The 22,321-nt window shown below is 41.6% G+C and overlaps 1 protein-coding gene across 5 annotated transcripts in view; it reads right to left on the bottom strand.

Annotated features, from left to right (window-relative positions):
• Positions 1-5,274, bottom strand: part of LOC120053956 (C2 domain-containing protein 5-like) — a 55,617-nt gene extending 50,343 nt beyond the window's left edge. For all 5 annotated transcript variants that reach the window (XM_039001288.1, XM_039001289.1, XM_039001290.1 and 2 more), the window contains exon 1: positions 5,005-5,274. The gene's annotated coding sequence lies outside the window, so the exon portion shown is untranslated. The remainder of the gene's footprint in view (positions 1-5,004) is intronic.
• Positions 5,275-22,321: the final 17,047 nt, after the last annotated feature.

Genomic DNA, 22,321 nt, shown 5'->3' with positions numbered 1-22,321 from the left:
CAAAATCCATTAACTCTAAGAAAATGGAATTCATTGCCCTTGACAATAAACCAATCTCTGTGGGTGATGTGGGCTTTCGTAACTGGTCGAGCACCGGTACACACTACCAAGTGAGCTATTTTTAAGATGTTGCCCTACAGGAGTTACACAGTAATAGCGTCACTGCTATTAGCTTCACAACATACTATGGAACGCCGTTTGGGTCTTTGCGTGTCAAAAAAGATGCACGTCAAATAACACTATTTGAAGCATTAAATAAGCTTTTAACTTGAATAATAACACAGTTCTATTAAAGAATGTTGTGTGTTCTGAATTTGTACGTGCAAGCCAAGCGCCACCACTACTATCAGTAGCACTGTCAAAGTTGTACAAAATGTCTGCAAACAAGCAAACACCGGCCACGAACGATGTGTTTACAATACCGTGTTGATAATAAAGCATTATTTGTTTGACCGCAACTTCTGGGGTAGCTAGCTAGCTTTAGCTTGGTACCTAGCTAGCACCAGTACAACCAGCCTGAAAACAATGACCAGTAGAAACTGCAGTAATTTTCATTATTCTTAGCAATGATTTAGGAATCCTTGTGAGTAAGTATTAGCTAGGTAACCACTTGTTGTTTTCCTATTGAAATTGAACTTCAGTTCATGAAAATAAATAGCTAGCCAGCTACGTAACTCTGTTGCCCAAAGCTGACATTATAAGCAGCCTGCTAGCTTCATCTGGCTAGTGAGGCTAGACCGGAACGGGTTATGTGTTGTGAAGCTAGCCACAATAAGGATTAGGCAAAATACTGGAATTTGCAGGTTGGACTTCAAAACAGAAGTGCCTCTTTCCTGTAATCTTTCACCCACGCTCTTCTCCTTGTACCTCGAACCATTAGCACAGGCAATAAGACAGGACCCAACCTTAGAGGGAATAACAATAAGAGACAGTGAACATAAGATATGCATGTATGCGGATGACGTTCTGTTATTCCTTAAAGACCCAGGCTCAAGCGTACCTAGATTGATGGATGTTCTACAAACATTTGGAACATATTCAGGGTATGTGCTTAACGTACACAAGACCCAAGCCCTAGTATATAATTATACCCCACAGGAAGAGCTGAAGAATAGGTATAACTTCACCTGGACCTCTTCATCCATTAAATATCTTGGAGTATACCTACCAAAAGATACACCCAAACTTTATTGCATGAATTACGATCACATCAACAAGAAAATATATGATGACCTAGACAGGTGGAACTCACTTCCCTTAGATCTTAGTAGTAGAATTGAAACAATCAAAATGAACATCCTGCCGAGGTTATTGTATTTGTTCCAATCACTGCCCATAGAAATCCCACCTAAACAGTTTAGGGAATGGGATAAACGGATATCAAGGTTTATCTGGAACAGTAAGAGACCAAGAACTAGATATACAACATTACAATTACCAAAAAACTGTGGGGGTATGGCCTTACCAAACCTAAAAGATTATTATGTGTCAGCCCAATTGAGACCCCTGGTTTGTTGGTGCAATTCAGAATACGAATCCAAATGGAAAGACATCGAGACTACTTTGACAGGGATACCCATACAGTCAGTTTTGGGAAATAAGGACATGGTAAAAGAAATATACAATAGACAAAATCAGTGGATTAATTTCTCTCTGAAGACATGGTTTAGGGTAGTTAAGCAAAATAATTTAGACAGAGAGATCAAACTGCTGAGTTGGCCCGCATACGACCCCAGCTTCATCCCTGCAACTCAGGACAGCAGATTTAAACAATGGACGCAGAAAGGCATCACATCATTCAGTACAATTATAAGGAATGGGAACCTAGATAACTTCCAGGACTTAAGTAAAAAAACATGGCTTGGATAAACAAGATTTTTACAGATACCTACAAGTCCGACACTATTTCTTAAGGGAGATAAAAGTGACTGACCCTCGAGCACCTCCAAAATTAATCCAAGTATTCACTAACGCATACAACTTGGGGAGTAACAAAAAAACGATTTCAAATCTCTACTTGGGTATTCAATCCTCAAAGAAACATTCTACAAACTATATTAAAAAGAAATGGGAGGAGGAACTTAACATTGAAATAACTGATGAAACATGGTTGAACATATTAGAGACTCAACAAAGCTCCACCAACTCAAGGTCATGGAGAGAATTCTGTTGGAAGAATGTTATACGTTTCTTCATAACACCTAAACTGAAATCAAAACAGACTGGCTCACCACACCCTTGTTGGAGAGAATGCGGTCTATTGAGGGCGGACCACTCTCATATCTTTTGGTCCTGCCCCGCAATCGAAACTTACTGGGGAGAAATAAGATCTAACATTGGAAAAATAATGGGATTTGACATAGAACAAACATTCATTTCTTTGTACATGGGTGAAATACCAGATAACTTACACAATAGAGAAAAGTACCTCTTGAAGGTCCTACTGGCAGCCAGTAAAAAGGCTATCACTAGGAAATGGCTACAAAAAGACCCTCCCACAGTGACACAATGGATAGACATTGTAGAAGAAACACCCCACATGGAGCGTATGACCTTTGCTTTAAGAACTCAACAGGAGAGAGGTCAGGAATACTGGGAGAAATGGGTTTCATACTTGGAAAAGGTCTAATTCAAAGATGCTAATGTAACTAATATGATGATAAAGGTATGAAGTGCACTGTAACTGCCAGATCATTTTTGTTCTTTTATTTCACTTTATTTGTACTTTCTTTGTGTTCCTACAATAAAAACAAAGTATTAAAAAAAAGAAAAAAGAAGTGCCTCTTTGAAAGTGATGCAGAAGGTTACAATTGGTGGAATCATGCCATATTTAGACTAGATCATGTTAAACAAGGTTGGACTGTGAAGCAATGGAATGGGGTATCAGTCTACTCGGTAACACTAACAGAACACAACTGTGAAGGTTCACACAAATATTAGCGTTGTAGCTCTTATCGCCAGACTGTGACTGTGTGAAATCCCCTCACCAGTCAGCCTAGTGTGTGTATTGAGATTCATATTGCACTGTACAGCTTTACCTAAGGATTGGGGATCAATGAAATGGGTCTACTCAATACCCAAGCAATTATTTCCCAACGTCCTCCTCAGAGTTACCAGACTCCAAAACATCCACGCAGTATTGTTTTTCCTCAGGAATAGTGTTCAATACACATAGTTTGACAATAAAGGTGGCTCAATTCACAGTTGTTTCAGAGTCCCGCAATAAGAGCTACGATGCTAATGTTCTCTGGGTGTCACTGAGTAGACTGATACCCCATGTCATTGATCCACAATCCATAGGCAAGGCTGTACAGCCCCCAACGCAATTTTAAAGTATAATACATCCAGACTGATTTCAACAGATTTGTCAAATTATCTCATTATTGTCTTTTGTTGATGATCCATTCAATTATGGCATAATTCTACTTTAAATATTCATTTACATCACTGTCAAAGACATACTTTATTTTGAAGGCTAACCACATAGTCCACTATTGTGACTAATCCTTATTGTGGCTAGCTTCACATAAATGTGTTCGACCACCATTAATCAAATAGGAACCGTCTTATAAATTAGGGTTATTTTAGATGATGACACATAGCTATATAGCTAGCTAGCTACTGAAACAGAGGTCGTTTTGCTATGTTTTTGGGGAAGAACATTGTTTGCATCCATGAGCTAGCTAGCTTTTATTATGACCAGCACTGTAGGTGTGCGAGACAACTTCACCAGCATCATAGCATACGTACCGATGAATCGTTGTGACATATGAAATACGAGTGAGTGTAATCAATGTGTAATAACTACGTAAAAAAATGATGAACGTGTTAAATTATTATGTGACGTGAAGTCATATTCAGGTCCTGATTGGTCAAATAGTGTTATTTGACATGTATCTTTTTTGACATGCAAAGACCCAAACAGCGTTCCATATAAATCCTGGATGAGAATGAAACGACTAAACAAATGAACAACGAAACAGCAAGTAAGTGAAATAAATAGGTTTTGATTATGTTTTACTGGTAATGGGGACATACGTAAATGCCAACAAAATTACTTTTGGGTCAGTGTGGTCTGGTGTAACCTTTATTTAACAAGGCAAGTCAGTTAAGAACAAATTCTTATTTACAATGACAGTCTACCCCGGTCAAACCCAGACGACACTGGGCCAACTGTGCGCCGCCCTATGGGACTCCCAATCATGGCCGGATGTGATACAGCCTGGATTCGAACCAGGAACTGTAGTGACGCCTCTTGCACTGAGATGCAGTGCCTCAGACCAGTCTAATCAAAGCTACTGTAGATATAACGTGATTTGAAGTAATTTTATCTGTGGCCAATGACCTTGAGCCTTCTTGGATGGGCACTTCTAATACAACTCTATGGCAGCACCCAAGGGACTTGAATTTTCGAGCTCTACCCTGAGATTTGGCAGTGAAGTAGTGTCCCCATTGAGTGACAGAACACTGAGCCAATCAAGGAGCAACTAGAGAACATTACCAACCCCTTCGCTCTGTATCTTCCACTGGCTCCCCCACAGAAATTACCTGCATTTTGGAGCTGCCTGACTCAAAGCAAAAAAGTTTGTATGCGGCTTTATTAACTCAATGCCCTAAATAGGGTGAAAAATACCCTACATAATGCCTGTTTTTTAATGATTACTTCAAACTATGGGACATATGGTAATGGGACATATGGTAATAGCTGGGACATATGGTAATATTATGAAACTGGGCTCCATGGTGGATGCAATGAACTAGTTTTTATCAGAAAAGAACGCACACATGTTCATGTGTCCAGCCTACCAGTAGCTAGCTACAAGTTAGCTAGCATTACGGCATTGCAGTTGACAGTGACATGCGTAGATAGCTATGTCTGTGCGACTGGGTCGCCCCACAAAATTGACATCTGTTACAAACAGCATAGGTAGCTAACATATTAAGCAAGTTGGCTATCTATGTTATTAGACGTCATTGAGTGTCGTTACCAGGACTATGACTTACGAGAAAGTTGGGGACCCAGTAGCGTTTTTTCAGCTGGACATTGTTGACAGCCCGCGCGCCTGACCTCCGCCTCTCTCCCAAACATGACGGGAAGGTTATCCTCTCAAAGACCGGGTAGATGTGGCTAATATTCACTATCCGACGCTATATGGCCATTCACTGCTACAACTGGGTTACTTATGTTAAAATAATAATTAGCTAAGCTAATAAAAAAATACACATTGCTGTTAGCGTCCGGAATGTACGAATGGAAAATGCTAGCGTCTCGTCATTAACACTAAAAAGTAGTTCCGGGGCACGGCGTTTCGGAATTTTTCACAATAAAAGTTCACTATTCTAGGTGCCAAAGTAAAAGTGGGGTTGGGATTACTCACTAGGGCAGGGGTATTCAACTCTTACCCGCGAGGTCCGGAGCCTACTGGTTAGCTGTTCTACCTGATAATTATTTGCACACACAGGGGCGCATTTAGTGATTTGGAGGCACCAATCAGAGGCCAGTCTGCAACAGTGCTTGAGGATTATTTTAATCTATGTTGAGGATGGCAGGGAAATCGTAGATTAAAACCCCATCGATTTTGTCTGTAGAGCACACTTCTGACAAAACAGAATTACGTTTTTTTTCTGCAATGTTGCAAACTAGCATATGGTAACATGTGTCCTTCCTGGTCTGAAAACAGTGATGGACATAGCAACAACAGACATCATTCTTCTTCTTCTTTGGAATTTAACCCCCCCAATTTGACTATTATATATATCGATTATACTTTGTGACACAAAATGGGAAAAGGTGAGAAAAAAATAAATAGAAAAAAACTTCCAACTAACCTTACACTCCAACTTCCAAATAACCTAAAACCCACTACCCCATTCCACTACTTTGACCGCATCTGCTCCTGCACCATCCAATCAAAATCTTGCTGCTGGGAGCCAGCGGACCATTCAAACTGGTTTTGCCATTCAAGAGAGGAGTGACAGCGATGTGACTTTGGAGGTATGCCAACGCGAGACTACTACTAACCTAACATATGGAATTGTTTTAAGATGGTCATACCAAGAAAAATGTAGCTTTTTGATTTTGAATTTGAGGACCCCTGGTAGGTATAAAATCAATATATATTTATTTTAAATGATTTGATGCAACATTGAATTTGGCCTTGGGCCTATTGGCCCATAGAAATGCATTGAATAACTGTTTCATACACGGAAAAACTGAGAGTACATTTTTTTATCAAAAGGAAGTATGTCTTGAAATGTCTGTCCTATATCTGAGAAGTATAAGAAAGCTCAGAAAAAAAAGGTTTTACCATGGAACTACCTGTATACCTTTGACATAGAAATGCCCTATTCAGTTCCATACATTTTTCAGCCCGGTACCGGGTTACCTTCAGACGAGTTCCGTGACACACGTTGGGGTCGTAGACAACATTTTACCATAGAGGAGATGCTACGGACGTTTTCATGACCAGGCCGATTTTCGAGATGTCTCCAGGTTTGACATACATTGCTTCCATCGCAGATGCAGAAGGCCGACATCGGCGGATGCAGTGGATTGAGACGCAGATATTCTAAATAAATCACCAGCAAAGCACACCCACAGCATCACACCTGCTCCTCCATGCTTCACGGTGTGAACCACACATGTGGAGATTATCCGTTCACCTACTCTGCATCTCACAAAGACACTGCAGACAGACCAAAGGACATATTTCCACAGGTCTAATGTCCATTGCTCAGAGGAGACTGTGTGAATCAGGCCTTCATGGTGGAATTGCTGCAAAGAAACCACTACTAAAGGACACCAATTAGAAGAAGAGACTTGCTTGAGCCAAGAAACACAAGCAATGGACATTAGACCGGTGGAAATCTGTCCTTTGATCTGTAGAGTCCGAATTTGAGATTTTTGGCTCCAACCGCCGTGTCTTTGTGAGATGCAGAGTAGGTGGATGGATGATCTCCACAAGTGTGGTTCCCACCGTGAATGGAGGAGGAGGTGTGATGGTGTACGGGTGCTTTGCTGGTGACACTGTCAGTGATTTATTTAGAATTAAAGGCACACTTAACCAGCATGGCTACCACAGCATTCTGCAGCGATACGCCATCCCATCTGGTATGCGCTTAGTGGGACTATCATATGTTTTTCAACAGGACAATGACCCAAAACACACCTCCAGGTTGCAGTGGTGGGCCGTCAGGGCCAGCAAGGCCTTCTCTGCTGGCCTAAACATCATCAGAATATAATTTTTTTTAAATATATTTTCCCAAAAATATGTATTAAATTATTCCCCAGAGTAAGAGTTATACTCTTCATTTCATAGCTTTCCTCTTGGTTGCACTGCTTCCAGCCCCAGGTTGAGATTTGGAGGGCTGGTCTTTATGTTAGATCTTTTATCCAATCATATTCAGCCATCATGTGTTGCCAGGGGTCTAAAATCTGCCCTCAGGCCTTCAGAATCAACAGTGCGGGCGCTTGTAGCTTATAGTGAATGGAAATGAAAATTTAGTGTCAACCAATCAGCTTTAGAGTTGGCTATTGTACGCCTGCTGGCTGGCTCCAGTGTTACACAGGAGCCAGCTAGCAGGCGTAGTGCGTGCACGTCTTTTGATTGGATTACCAATATTGAGAGGCAGGTCCTATGGGCAGATCTAGGAAACTGAATTTGATAAACTAATTAATTCGCGTACTACTAAGCTGTTTTTTCAACCCACAATGGCGGAAGGAGGAGAAGATATCGATTTGGTCGAGGATATAATTATAACGCCATTCTCAAGACGAACTTTTCAAGAAAAGTTAGACATTGTAAGGAGAGGTCGCCCGACGCTACAAAGCCTGTCACAGGCGGGAAAGGGGTTCCAACTACGAGCGCTATCAATGGCTCACAGGCTCCGAGAAGCACTGCAAACTGTACTGCTGGGAATGCCTATTATTTGCAAGTGATCGATTTGGTGTTTGGAGCCACACTGGCTTTGCAAACTTGAGTTGTCTAACCAAGGCAGCAACGAGACACCAAAGTACGGCTGGGCACTTACAAGCAATGGTGCTTTTGAAAACTTTTGGGGACACCGGAGTGGATCTACAGCTCAACGAACAAGCGTGCAGGGCAACGGAGCTGCACAATGAAAAGGTGAAGGGAAATATTGAAAAGACTCATTGATTGTGTCATGTTTTTGGGTAAACACTGTTTACCCCAAAATGTCAATTTGTCAATTTCAAGGTGACGCAACGCCTGGTTATACTGCGTTTCTGTCTAAATGTATAGTGTCTAGAGCCATGGCATCATAATGATGGTAATAAGAGGTGGATTAATTCGGGTGGGACTGTGTAGTACCTCACTGAAGGCCCAGGCCACAGGCCCACGGCACACCACTGCCAGGTTGTGTAAGCGCTATTTGACCAAGAAGGAGAGTGATGGAGTGCTGCATCAGATGACCTGGCCTCCACATTCACCCGTTTGCTCAGTGTATGTGGGAACTCCTTCAAAACTGTTGGAAAAGCATTCCTCATGAAGCTGGTTGAGAGAATGCCAATAGTGTGCAAAGCTGTCATCAAGGAAAAGGGTGGCTACTTTGAAGAATCTAAAATATTAAATATATTTTGATTTGTTTGACACTTTTTTGGTTACTACACGATTCCATATGTGTTATTTCATAGTTGTCACGTTCCTGACCTGTTTTCCTTGTTTTTGTATTTGTTTAGTATGGTCAGGGCGTGAGTTGGGGTGGGCATTCTATGTTATGTGTTTCTATGTTTAGGTTCATTGTCTATTAGCCTGATATGGTTCTCAATCAGGGACAGGTGTTTTACGTTTCCTCTGATTGAGAACCATATTAAGGTAGGTTGTTCACACTGTTTGTTTGTGGGTGATTGTCTTCCGTGTCTGTGTATGTCGCACCACACGGGACTGTTTCGTTTTCGTTCGTGTATGTAGTCTGTTCCTGTTCGTGCGTTCTTCGTGTTATTATGTAAGTTCGTTTGTTCAGGTCTGTTGACTTCGTTTATTGTTTTGTAGTTTGTTCTAGTGTTCATAGTGTTTCGTCTTGTTATAATAAATCATTATGTCTACATACCTCGCTGCGTGTTGGTCCGATCCATGCTCCTCCTCGTCTGAGGAGGAGAACGACTTCGACGACCGTTACAATAGTTTTGATGTCTTCACTGTTATTCTACAATGTAGAAAATATAAAATAAAATAAAAAATCCTTGAATGAGTAGGTGTCTCCAAACTTTTGACTGGTACTGTATGTATACAGTGCCTTCGGAAAGTATTCAGAGCCCTTCACTTTTTCCACATTTTGTTACGTTACAGCCTTATTCTAAAATTGATAAAATAAAATAAATCCTCAGAAATCTACACATAACACACCATAATGACGAAGTGAAAACAGTTTTTTGAAATTTTAGGAAATGTATTAAAAATAAAAAACAGAAATACCTTATTTACGTAATTATTCCGACCCTTTGCTATGAGACTTGAAATTGAGCAAAGGTGCATCCTGTTTCCATTGATCATCCTTGAGATGTTTCTACAACTTGATTGGAGTCCACCTGTGGGAAATTCAATTGATTGGACCTGATTTGGAAAGGCACACACCTGTCTATATAAGGTCCCACAGTTGACAGTGCATGTCAGAGCAAAAACCAAGCCATGAGGTTGAAGGAATTGTCCGTAGAGCGCCGAGACAGGATTGTGTCGAGGGACAGATCTGGGAAGGGTACCAAAAAATGTCTGTAGCATTTAAGGTCCCCAAGAACACAGTGGCTTCCATCATTCTTAAATGGAAGAAGATTAGAACCACGAAGACTCTTCCTAGAGCTGGCTGCCCGGCCAAACTGAGCAATCGGGGGAAAAGGGTCTTGGTCAAAGAGGTGACCAAGAACACAATGGTCACTCTGACAGAGCTCTAGAGTTCCTCTGTGAATATGGGAGAACCTTCCAGAAGGACAACCATCTCTACAGCACTCCACCAATCAGGCCTTTATGGTAGAGTGGCCAGACGGAAGCCACTCCTCAGTAAAAGGCACATGACAGACCGCTTAGAGTTTGCCAGACCATGAGAAATAAGATTCTCTGGTCTGATGAAACCAAGATTGAACTCTGGCCTATTGCCAAGCGTCACATCTGGAGGAAACCGAGCACCATCCCTACGGTGAAGCATGATGGTGGCAGTATCATGCTGTGGGGATATCTTTCAGCGGCAGGGACTGGGAGAATAGTAGGATTGAGGCAAAGATTAACGGCGCAAAGTACACAGAGATCGTTGATGAAAACCGTATACAGAGCGCTCAGGACCTCATACTGGGGCGACGGTTCACCTTCCAACAGGACAATGCAGGAGTGGCTTCGGGACAAATCTCTGAATGTCCTTGAGTGGCCCAGCCAGAGCCCGGACTTTAACCCGATCGAACATCTTTGGAGAGACCTGAAAATAGCTGTGCAGCAACACACCCCATCCAACGTGACAAAGCTTGAGAGGATCTGCAGAAAAGAATGGGAGAAACTCCCCAAATACAGGTGTGCCAAGCTTGTAGTGTCATACCCAAGAAAACTCAAGGCTGTAATCGCTGCCAAAGGTGCTTCAACAAAGTACTTAGTAAAGGGTCTGAATACTTATGTAAATGTAATATTTCAGTTTTTGCTTTGTCATTATGGGGTGTTGTGTGTAGATTGATGAGGGGAAAAAATATTTAATCCATTTCAGAATAAGGCTGTAACCTAACAAAAATGTGGGAAAAGACAAGGGGTCTGAATACTTTCCAAAGGCACTGCATATATGTAATATTATATTTATATTTAACAAACAAAAATTATCTTCTGCCTAAATGGTAAATCTGCCATTGTGCACACGCCTGGTGTTCCAGATCTAAACTGAACAATGAAAAAACACAGTGGAACTGGCTTCGAAGACCAGAGTGGAGTTTGAGGGCACTAGGGTCTGTAAAATCTACACTTAACAAAAATATAATTTTAACATGCACCAATTTCAAAGATTTTACTGAGTTACAGTTCATATAAGGAAATCAGTCAATTAAAATAAATTCATTAAGCACGCATCTATGGATTTTACATGACTGGGAATACAGCTATGTATCTGTTGGTCAGAGATACCCTTAAAAAATGGTAGGGGTATGGATCAGAAAAGCAGTCAGTATCTGGTGTGACCACCATTTTCCGCATGCCACGCGACACATCTTCACATTGAATTGATCAGGCTGTTGATTGTGGCCTGTGGATTGTTGTCCCACTCCTCTTCAATGGCTGTGCAAAGTTGCTGGATATTGGCATGAACTGGAACAAGCTGTCGTACATGTGACATATCTGGTGAGTATGCAGGCCATGGAAGAACTGGGACATTTTCAGCTTCCAGGAATTGTGTACAGATTCTTGCAACATGATGCCTTGAATTATCATGCTGAAACATAAGGTGATGGTGGTGGATAAATGGCACGACAATGGGCCTCAGGACCTCGTCACAGTATCGCTGTGCATTGAAATTGCCATAGATCAAATGCAATTGTGTTCGATGCCATACACGCTGTGTGCCATCTGCTCGATACAGTTGAAACCAGGATTCATCTATGAAAAGCACACTTCTCCAGCATGCCAGTGGCCATTGAATGTGAGTATTTGCCCACTGAAGTCGTTTACGACGCAAAACTGTACTCAGGTCAAGACCCTGGTGAGGACTACGAGCACACAGATGAGCTTCCCTGAGACGTTTTTTGACAGCTTGTTCAGAAATTCTTTGGTTGTGCAAACCCACAATTTCATCACCTGTCCTGGTGGCTGATCTCAGATGATCCCGCAGGTGAAGAAGCTGGATGTGGAGGTCCTGGGCTGGCGTGGTTACACGCGGTCTGCGGTTATGAGGCCGGTTGGAAGTACTGCCAAATTCTCTAAAACGACGTTGGAGGCGACTTATGGTAGAGAAATTAACATTCATTCTGGTGCACATTCCTGCATTCAGCATGCCTATTGCACGTTCCCTCAAAACTTGCGACATCTGTGGCATTGTGTTGTGTGATAAAACTGCACATTTTAGAGTGGCCTTTTATTGTTCCCAGCAGAAGGTGCACCTGTGTAATGATCATGCCGTTTAGTCAGCTTCATGATATGCCACACCTGTCAGGTGGATTGATTATCTTGGCAAAGGAGAAATTCTCACTAACAGGGATGTAAACACATTTACCACAAAATTTGAGAGAAATAAGCTTTTTGTGCGTATGGAACATTTCTGGGATCTTTTATTTCAGCTCATGAAACATGGGAGCAACACTTTGCATGTTGCGTTTATATTTTTGTTCAGTGTACTGTATATAATGGTGTTATTTCATGGGGAACTGAGGTCTATATGTTCTGCAACACATTCTACTTCACCCACGCCATTGGTCCCTGTAGCAACTGAAAATGCAATAAATGTCAATAATGTAATAGCTGCTAATAATGTAATAACATTTGCATTTACAGTTGAAGTTGGAAGTTTACATACACTTAGGTTGGAGTCATTAAACCTCATTTTTCAACCACTCCACAAATTTCTTGTTAACAAACTATAGTTTTAGGACAAGTCGGTTAGGACATCTACTTTGTGCATGACACAAGTCATTTTTCCAACAATTGTTAACAGACAGATAATTTCACTTATTATTCACTGTATCACAATTCCAGTGGGTCAGAAGTTTACATACACTAAGTTGACTGTGCCTTGGAAAATTCCAGAAAATTCTGTCATGGCTTTAGAAGCTTCTGATAGGCTAATTGACATCATTTGAGTCAATTGGAGGTGTAACTGTGGATATATTTCAAGGACTACCTTCAAACTCAGTGCCTCTTTGCTTAACATCATGGGAAAATCTAAAGAAATCAGCCAAGACCTCAGAAAAAAATTTGTAGACCTCCACAAGACTGGTTCATCCTTGGGAGCAATTTCCAAACGCCTGAAGGTACCACGTTCATTTATACAAACAATAGTACGCAAGTATAACACCATGGGACCACGCAGCTGTCATACCGCTCAGGAAGGAGACGCATTCTGTCTCCTAGAGATGAACGTACTTTGGTGCGAAAAGTGCAAATCAATCCCAGAACAACAGCAAAGGACCTTGTGAAGATGCTGGAGGAAACGGATACAAAAGTATCTGTATCCACAGTAAAACGAGTCCTATATCGACATAATCTGAAAGGCCACTCAGCAAGGAAGAAGCCACTGCTCCAAAATCGCCATAAAAAAGCCAGACTACAGTTTGCAACTGCACATGGGGACAAAGATCGTACTTTTTGGAGAAATGTCCTCTGGTCTGATGAAACAAAAATAGAACTGTTGGCCATAATGACCATCGTTATGTTTGGAGGAAAAAGGGGGAGGCTTGCAAGCCGAAGAACACCATCCCAACCGTGAAGGACGGGGGTGGCAGCATCATGTTGTGGGGGTGCTTTGCTGCAGGAGGGACTGGTGCACTTCACAAAATAGATGGCATCATGAGCCAGGAAAATTATGTGAATATATTGAAGCAACATCTCAAGACATCAGTCAGGAAGTTAAAGCTTGGTCACAGATGGGTCTTCCAAATGGCCAATGACCCAAACCATACTTCCAAAGTTGTGGCAAAATGGCTTAAGGACAACAAAGTCAAGGTATTGGAGTGGCCATCACAAAGCACTGACCTCAATCCTATAGAAAATGTGTGGGCAGAACTGAAAAAGCGTGTGCGAGCAAGGAGGCCGACAAACCTGACTCAGTTATACCAGCTCTGTCAGGAGGAATGGGACAAAATTCACCCAACTTATTGTGGGAAGCTTGTGGAAGACTACCTGAAACGTTTGACCCAAGTTAAACAACTAAAGGCAATGCTACCAAATACTAATTGAGTGTATGTAAACTTCTGACCCACTGGGAATGCGATGAAAGAAATAAAAGCTGAAATAAATCATTCTCTCTACTATCATTCTGACATTTCACATTCTTAAAATAAAGTGGTGATCCTAACTGACCTAAGACAGGGAATTTTTACTGGGATTAAATGTCAGGAATTGGGGAAAACTGAGTTTAAATGTATTTGGCTAAGGTGTATGTAAACTTCTGACTTCAACTGTAGGTGCCCATCACTAATTTAATGGATTTACTCGATGAGGGATTGAAATGACTGACTGTATCATAGTGTGTCAGACCATTAATTTTTTACTGACACATTTATTCAAATAGGTAATTGAAACAAATGAATGTATCATAGATTGTGTTAGACTATACATTTTTTGCCTAAACATTTTATCAAATGTGGGACTGAAATTAATGAATGTATCCTAGAGTGTTTGACCATGGATTTTAACTGACACGTTTGATAAAATCAGTGACTGTAGTGACCGTGTACCTATAGCCTGGTTGATAGTGATTTCCTTACTAAAATTGTAAATAAATTGTATTTTTGTTTAGACTAAAAGGTTTGCCTTTTTATGTTTGCTTTTTGAGTCTTGATAATTAGTGTGTACATATATATATATACTGTATATACTGTATATACAGTATATATATATATATATATATATATATATATATATATGCATTGACTTCAGGACCATGGATAGCACCAGGTCATTTGAAGGTGGTTTCTACAGACAGTACTGAGTATTCCCAACCACACTTTTACCTATGCACATAGAATAGTTTTTTTCTCTATAAGCCAACCCATGAATTTACCATTTTTAGGCTTACAGTGTATTGCTTTGCAGTGAATGGAGTGGGTTGAGTATAAAGTGTTGCTGGATTTTTAGACCTCAGTTACCCATGAAAAAACAACATGTTTTGATTCTACAGACCCTACTGAGTATTCCCAACCCCACTTTTACTTCAGCAAATAGAATAGTTTTTCTCTATAAGCTAATATGTAATTTATATGCCTATAGTGTATTGCATTGGGACCAATGAAGTAGGTGTAGTAGAAAGTGTTGCTGGGTATTAAGGCCAAAGTCCCCCATGAAATAACACCACATGTGCCCTCAGAAAGTATTTACACCCCTTAACCTTTTCCACATTTTGTTGTGTTACAAGGTGGGATTTAAATGGATTTAATCTACTTTTTCACCCCAACAATTTACACAAAATACTCTTTCATGTCAATTCTGACATTGGTATAAAAAAAATATAATAATTATAAAAGAAAACAAATCGTAATATATCTTGATTACATAAGTATTCAAACCCTTCAGTAAATACATGTTAAAATCACCTTTGGCAGCAGTTACAGCTGTGATATTTTTTCTGGGTAAGTCTCGAAAAGCTTTCCACACCTGGACTGTGCAATATTTGCACATTATTCTTTTTAAAATTCTTCAAGCTCTGTAAGGTTGGTTGTTGATCATTGCTAGACAGCCATTTTTAAGTCTTGCTTGCTATAGATTTTCAAGCAGATTCAAGTCAAAATTGTAACTAGGCCACTCAGGAACATTCTATGTCTTCTTGGTAAGCAACTCCAGTGTATATTTGGCCTTGTGTCTTAGGTTATTGTCCATGCTCAAAGGAATATTCAATGTCCGCTTTTTTATTTTTACCAATCTACCAATAGGTGCCCTACTTTGCCAGGTATTGGAAAACCTCCCTGGTTTTTCTGATTGAATCTGTGTTTGAAATTCACTGCTCGACTGAGGGACCTTACAGATAATTGTATGAGTGGGGTAAAGAGATGAGATAGTCATTCAAAATTCTTGTTCAGAACTATTTTGGCACACATAGTGAGTACATGCAATTTATTGTGACTTGTTTATTTATTTTATTTTAATATTTTTTTTATTTAACTAGGCAAGTCAGTTAAGAACAAATTCTTATTTACAATGACGGCCTACCAAAAGGCAAAAGGCCTCCTGCGGGGACGGGGGCTTGGATTAAAAATAAAATATAAAAATATAGGATAAAACACACATTACGACAAGAGAGATACCACAACACTACATAAGGGGAGACGTAAGACAACAACACAGCATGGCAGCAACACATGACAACACAACATGGTAGCAACACAACATGACAACAACATGGTAGCAACACAACATGGCAGCAGCACAACATGGTAGCAGCACAAAACATGGTACAAACATTATTGGGCTCAGACAACAGCACAAAGGGCAACAATACACCACACGACAACAATACACCACGCGACAACAATACACCACGCGAAGTAGCCACAACTGTCAGTAAGAGTGTCCATGATTGAGTCTTTGAATGAAGAGACGGAGATAAAACTGTCCAGTTTGAGTGTTTGTTGCAGCTCGTTCCAGCTGCAGCGAACTGAAAAGAGGAGCGAACCAGGGATGTGTGTGCTTTGGGGACCTTTAACAGAATGTGACTGGCAGAATGGGTGTTGTATGTGGAGGATGAGGGCTGCAGTAGGTATCTCAGATAGGGGGGAGTGAGACCTAAGAGGGCTTTATAAATAAGCATCAACCAGTGGTTCTTGTGACGGGTATGCAGAGATGACCAGTTTACAGAGGAGTATAGAGTGCAGTGATGTGTCCAATAAGGAGCATTGGTGGCAAATCTGATGGCCGAATGGCAAAGAACATCTAGCCGCTCGAGAGCACCCTTACCTGCCGATCTATAAATTGCGTCTCTGTAATCTTGCATGGGTAGATGGTCATCTGAATCAGGGCTGGTTTGGCAGCTGAGGTGAAAGAGGAGTGATTACAATAGAGGAAACCAAGTCTAGATTGAACCTTAGCCTGCAGCTTTGATATGTGCTGAGAGAAGGACAGTGTACCATCTAGCCATGCTCCGAAGTACTTGTATGAGGTGACTACCTCAAGCTCTAAACCCTCAGAGGTAGTAATCACACCTGTGGGGAGAGGGGCATTCTTCTTACCAAACCACATGACCTTTGTTTTGGAGGTGTTCAGAACAAGGTTAAGGGCAGAGAAAGCTTGTTGGACACTAAGAAAGCTTTGTTGTAGGGCGTTTAACACAAAATCCGGGGAGGGGCCAGCTGAGTATAAGACTGTATCATCTGCATATGAATGGATGAGAGAGCTTCCTACTGCCTGAACTATGTTGTTGATGTAAATTGAGAAGAGAGTGGGGCCTAGGATCGAGCCTTGGGGTACTCCCTTGGTGACAGGCAGTGGCTGAGACAGCAGATGTTCTGACTTGCACTCTTTGAGAGAGGTAGTTAGCAAACCAGGCCAAAGACCCATCAGAGATACCAATACTTCTTAGCCGGCCCACAAGAATGGAATGGTCTACCATTCGTTAAGCAAATGTTTACTCCTGAACTTATTTAGGCTTGCCATAACAAAGTGATTGAATACATATTGACTGAAGACATTTAAGCTTTTCATTTTTAATCAATTTGTAAACATTTAAAAAACCATGCTTCCACTTTGACATTATGGGGTATTATATTTAGATCAGTGACACAAAATCTTTATTTAAACAATTTTATATTCAGGCTGTAACACAACAAAATGTGGAAAAAGTCAAGTGATGTGATGGCCAGTGTGATAGGCCTACTTCTATTTTTTTTCAAACCCAAGGAAAGGAATATGTTATCCCTTTCAGGGTCAATAACAAGAGAAAAACAACATAAAAAGCACTTGCCATCACTGTGTTAATTGAGAATACAATTAATGTGATTATTTAGGCATCCAGGAATTGTACATTCCACCTTGAGATTCAGTTAATCAATTAATTTCATTATAATTGGAAATAATGATTAAAAGGTGCATAATTGTAGGCTTCGCGCACATAACCCGCTTGTTTGTCTCTTTTTTATAAACTCGGCAGTTGCCCATGTTTATTCAACATTCATTCAACCAATTCATTAACAATATTCATTGTACTTTCAATGGGAGAATAAAAATAAAAGGATAATCGACATGTGATGATATCATGTTTCCCACATTGATAACACATATTCTTCAATTCATATATCAATTCCCCCATTATCATGCCTTAATTTGGGCAAAAGTACATTTATTTATTTTTTAAGAAGTAAGGGAATAATTACTGTGTGCTTACAATTTCAGAGTCTTAGGCTGTATGACAATTGATCTCTCCCAGTCTTTTTCCACATATGGGCCATATACACTGCTCAAAAAAATAAAGGGAACACTTAAACAACACAATGTAACTCCAAGTCAATCACACTTCTGTGAAATCAAACTGTCCACTTAGGAAGCAACACTGATTGACAATAAATTGCACATGCTGTTGTGCAAATGGAATAGACAAAAGGTGGAAATTATAGGCAATTAGCAAGCCACCCCCAATAAAGGAGTGATTCTGCAGGTGGTGACCACAGACCACTTCTCAGTTCCTATGCTTCCTGGCTGATGTTTTGGTCACTTTTGAATGCTGGCGGTGCTCTCACTCTAGTGGTAACATGAGACGGAGTCTACAACCCACACAAGTGGCTCAGGTAGTGCAGCTCATCCAGGATGGCACATCAATGCGAGCTGTGGCAAGAAGGTTTGCTGTGTCTGTCAGCGTAGTGTCCAGAGCATGGAGGCGCTACCAGGAGACAGGCCAGTACATCAGGAGACGTGGAGGAGGCCGTAGGAGGGCAACAACCCAGCAGCAGGACCGCTACCTCCGCCTTTGTGCAAGGAGTAGCACTGCCAGAGCCCTGCAAAATGACCTCCAGCAGGCCACAAATGTGCATGTGTCTGCTCAAACAGTCAGAAACAGACTCCATGAGGGTGGTATGAGGGCCCGACGTCCACAGGTGGGGGTTGTGCTTACAGCCCAACACCGTGCAGGACGTTTGGCATTTGCCAGAGAACACCAATATTGGCAAATTCGCCACTGGCGCCCTGTGCTCTTCACAGATGAAAGCAGGTTCACACTGAGCACATGAGCACATGTGACAGACGTGACAGAGTCTGGAGACGCCGTGGAGAACGTTCTGCTGCCTGCAACATCCTCCAGCATGACCGGTTTGGCGGTGGGTCAGTCATGGTGTGGGGTGGCATTTCTTTGTGGGGCCGCACAGCCCTCCATGTGCTCGCCAGAGGTAGCCTGACTGCCATTAGGTACCGAGATGAGATCCTCAGAGCCCTTGTGAGACCATATGCTGACACATGCACATTTGTGGCCTGCTGGAGGTCATTTTGCAGGGCTCTGGCAGTGCTACTCCTTGCACAAAGGCGGAGGTAGCGGTCCTGCTGCTGGGTTGTTGCCCTCCTACGGCCTCCTCCACGTCTCCTGATGTACTGGCCTGTCTCCTGGTAGCGCCTCCATGCTCTGGACACTACGCTGACAGACACAGCAAACCTTCTTGCCACAGCTCGCATTGATGTGCCATCCTGGATGAGCTGCACTACCTGAGCCACTTGTGTGGGTTGTAGACTCCGTCTCATGTTACCACTAGAGTGAGAGCACCGCCAGCATTCAAAAGTGACCAAAACATCAGCCAGGAAGCATAGGAACTGAGAAGTGGTCTGTGGTCACCACCTGCAGAATCACTCCTTTATTGGGGGTGGCTTGCTAATTGCCTATAATTTCCACCTTTTGTCTATTCCATTTGCACAACAGCATGTGCAATTTATTGTCAATCAGTGTTGCTTCCTAAGTGGACAGTTTGATTTCACAGAAGTGTGATTGACTTGGAGTTACATTGTGTTGTTTAAGTGTTCCCTTTATTTTTTTGAGCAGTGTATATTCTTCCCACCCATTCAGGCCATAATAGCGAAGATGGCGGCAAGTAGTGTGGAAGAAATGGAGAGAAGGTTGGAGAAGCAACAGCTGTACTGGAGTGCGATCATTATGGGTGACCGTTCTGATGATATGGAGCGGGAGGATGAGGGTCAAGGATCTGAATGGTCTGTAGTGGAAAGACATAGGAAGAAGAGAGATCATGATACTGAAAGCAGTGGTGCATCTAGTGTAGAAAGCAAAAAGAGGGTCAAAGTAGGAAGCAAGAGTATTAATGTGTCGAAGTGGAATGTTGTGATGGTGTTTGATGAGACCACAGGGCCTCATTTACGCCCTATCCGACTAACTAATGTCGTAGAGAAAGAGACAGGTGAAGTTAAACTAGCCCGGTTCATTGGAAATGGTAGATTGCTCATATTTTGTGGTAGCCAGGCTCAGCAAGGGGAGATTCTGCAAATGGAAAAGCTTAATGGGAAGAAGATTAAAAGCCATGTACCTTGTGCTTTTTGCAAGGTTGAGGGGAGCCATCAATGTGGTCCCAATATCTATGTCCACAAGAAAATGTGAAGGGAGGCAGAGTGATTGAGGCCAAAAGGTTGATCAGTAGGAAAGAGGGTCAAAGAAGTGAAGCTTATCAGTGATGCTGAGGTTTGAGAAAGTTTTGCTGGGAAAAGTACAGATAGGAATTCTTAGTATCAATGTAAGAGAATTTGTCCCATATGCACTGTAGTGTTTTAAATGCCAGAGAATGGGACATGTAGCTGTTCAGTGTAAAGGAAAGAAAATATGTGCCAAGTGTGGAGAGGAACATGATTACGGTGAATGTGGAAGCAATGTGAAGGTTAAGTGCTGTAATTGTGGGGGAGAACACAGTGCAGCATTTGGGGGATTCCAAGTGCAGAGAGAGGCTAGAGAGGCTCAGAGATATAGGATCAGTCATGATGTATCATATGCAGAGGCTATACGACAGATTGGTATAACTACAGTGCGTACTCATGGAGTTTACATGGATGTTCCTGTAGTAAGTGGAGCTACTGTCTGGGCTGGTGATTCTGATGGTCCTGGCATGGTTTCGAGGCCTGTTCAGAAATCTTGTGCTCATTAACGTGTGGTGTCAAAGGACACTTTGATAATGAATAAAGTTGACTTCATATCTTTTATTGGTAAGGTTATCCTACACGACTCGTGTTGTGGAAAATAGAAATGTCAGGTTGAAGGTTATTGTGGATACTGCAAAAGAGATATTGGGGGTAACAGATGTTACTGTTGAAATGGTTGTTGACATGCTGAACAATCCTACGGGTGGAGTGTTTCAGCATGGTATAGATCGTTTAATGGGGTAGAGGGGTTGGGGAAGGCTGTTGGGGGAGGGTGTGGTAGAAGTTTTTCAGGATTTATTTGGTTTTGAATTTTCATGGCAGTACAGAATTGAGCAGATCATGATTGATCGTACAGTACATTCCAGCACAGTAGGTGGCGGCATGCACTTTAAACGTTTGTTTGAGGACCGCCATGATATCGTAGATGGAGGAAGAAGACGAAGAAGAAATACCTTTATAACTTATGGAGCATTCAGAAACAATTGTCCTGGTCATAGAAATCATCATGTTGTCTTGTTCACTTGTCAGTTCCTTACTTAAAGAAATAGATCATGGATATAGCCTACCAATTAATGGGTTGTCATTTAGGCTGCATATATGGTCATTAAAGTGTTATTCTTTGAGACAGATCGACTGGGTGGTGCTGTGATTGTCTTTTCAACAAGCGTGTGAGTGAAAGCATTAACAACACATACCTTTCTCTATTGTGTCTGATGTGGTGAGGTGTAATAGTCCATCATTCACCTCATTTCAGTAGGCTAAACAGTCCAATAGTCCCGTACCCCATCTGTCCTACATCATCTGTTAAGAGGCTGTACTGTAGTCTATACATTTAATTCCAAGCCAATTGCTATTTCAACCATTCTCCTTGTCCAAGTTATCCAGGATTCGGGTAGCTTCTTTTTCTGATTTCAGTGTGATGTCTCTTTCCTTCCACTGCCATTTGACCTGTAGTTGTGCGCTGGGGTACACCAAAGTGAACAGGATTCATTTTTCCACATTGCTTTTTATTTATTGGGGTCGAATTCTCTGCGTTTCATAGAGTTCTCTGCTCATGTCGTTGTTGATGTAGATTCGATGGCCCTCAAACATCAAAGGTCCGACTCCCGACTTTTTGGCTTGGATGGGCAGTCGTAGAACTTTCTCTTTGTCCCTATAGTTAAGGAATTTAACAATGATGCCCCTTGGTTTGCTGCTTGTGTCCCCTCTTGGGCCGCCTAGTTGATGTGCTCATTCAGATGTGGGAGCCAGTGTAAAGTTCTCCTGGCCCAGTTCAGTAGTTGTGGTAGGTTATTCACTTTTCCAAGAATTCTTCCATTCCGGTTGTTCAACAGCTTTCAGGGGAAATTTACAAAACAAAGATTTGAACGACAAAGGATTTGAACGGCGAGGAATTCCTCCATCCTGTTTAGTCTTTCAGTAAGCCCCGCTGTTTTTGTTCAGCCGTTGTTTGCTGAAGCTTTTCGTGTGATTTTCTCCAGGGTTACCCGGATTCGGACTCCACGCATTTGCCCAGGTCAGTCATAGCAGTTATATCAGTTCTTCATCTGCTTAGGCAGTTTCTCATTGCCAGTGCACATTTC

The sequence above is a fragment of the Salvelinus namaycush genome, chromosome 9, assembly GCF_016432855.1.
Source record: "Salvelinus namaycush isolate Seneca chromosome 9, SaNama_1.0, whole genome shotgun sequence".
In the NCBI taxonomy this organism is placed as follows: domain Eukaryota; kingdom Metazoa; phylum Chordata; class Actinopteri; order Salmoniformes; family Salmonidae; genus Salvelinus; species Salvelinus namaycush.
Note: the sequence above shows the minus strand (reverse complement) of the source record. Positions and strands in the feature narration are given on the sequence as shown.